At 38.1% G+C, this 1,205-nt stretch overlaps 1 non-coding gene across 1 annotated transcript; it reads left to right on the top strand.

The window, feature by feature from the left end:
- The first annotated feature begins 731 nt into the window (after positions 1–731).
- Positions 732–838, top strand: LOC128283132 (small nucleolar RNA R71). The gene has a single exon (XR_008273473.1). It is a non-coding gene; the product is annotated as a small nucleolar RNA R71 (small nucleolar RNA).
- The last annotated feature ends 367 nt before the right edge of the window (positions 839–1,205 follow it).

The raw sequence follows: 1,205 nt of genomic DNA, 5'->3' as shown, positions 1-1,205 counted from the left end.
TTGAGGTGTTCCCTCGGATTAGGTTCACTATTACTTGGTAGGCTACCTTTTTGTCGTTTGGAGATTAATTTGGACAGCTAGCCTATCTGAGTTTCGAGTCCTTGGATCGATGCTATTTGATTCTTAAGTGCTGTCTCGGTATTTTGGAAACGGGTTCCTGACACCGAGATGAATTTAGAGAGCATCTCTTCAAGGTTTGGCTTTTTTTCTTATTGATAAGGTGGCAATTAAAAGCCCTGAGGATTTTGTGGCTTTTGATTCCCTTGACCACCCTAGGAGAAATTGGGGTGGTTCCTCCAACCTACATTATAAGTATTACTGTACGAGTTATTTTGAGATCTAAAGTTATTGTTACCCATATAGTTGACTTGTTCCTCTTCGGTTGTGGGATTGAAGGATTGCTATTCTGTATGCACACCTCTTCCGCTTGAGTCACACCTCATTACTGGATGTACCCGCGTAGAACCAAGAAAACTATTAATCTTTTTATTGAGAAGTTCTACCTGATTTGATATATAGTAACTAAGTCGATGTTATAAACACTGGTTGTTTTTGTTGGCTTTGTCCTCACAACTTGCCATTGATAGTTATTCAGTGACATCTCCTCTATGATTTCATAGGCATCTTCTGGTGTTTTATTGTTGATGGTTCCACCAGCAGCTACGTCAATCATTTGTCTTGTCGAGGGATTCACACCATTGTAGAACTTTTGAACTTACAGCTAAAGAGGTAACCCATGGTGAAGGCACCTTCTCAGTAAGTCCTTGTATCTCTCCCATGCATCATAAAGTGTTTCTAAATCCATCTGCACAAAAGAAGAGATATCATTACGCAATTTAGCCGCTTTAGCCAGCGAAAAATATTTTAGTAAAAATTTCTTGGTCATTTGTTCCCAAGTAGCGATAGACCCTTGTGGTAACGAGTTCAACCACTGTTTAGCTTTGTTTCTCAGTGAAAAGGGAAATAAATGAAGACAAATGGCATCATCAGAAATGCCATTGATTTTGAATGTATCGCAAAATTCTAGGAAATTTGCTAAGTCAGTGTTGGGATATTCATCCTGCAAGCCATCAAATTGAATAAACTGTTGTATCATCTGAATAGTGTTAGGTTTTAGTTCGAAATTATTCACAGAAATAGTAGGTCTAACAACACTAGATTTAGTTCTTGTTAAAGAGGGTTTAGTATAGTCATACATAGTACGT

This window comes from Gossypium arboreum, chromosome 10 (genome assembly GCF_025698485.1).
Source record: "Gossypium arboreum isolate Shixiya-1 chromosome 10, ASM2569848v2, whole genome shotgun sequence".
NCBI lineage: Eukaryota > Viridiplantae > Streptophyta > Magnoliopsida > Malvales > Malvaceae > Gossypium > Gossypium arboreum.
The sequence above is the reverse complement of the archived record's forward strand: the minus strand, read 5'-3'. Positions and strand labels throughout refer to the sequence as shown.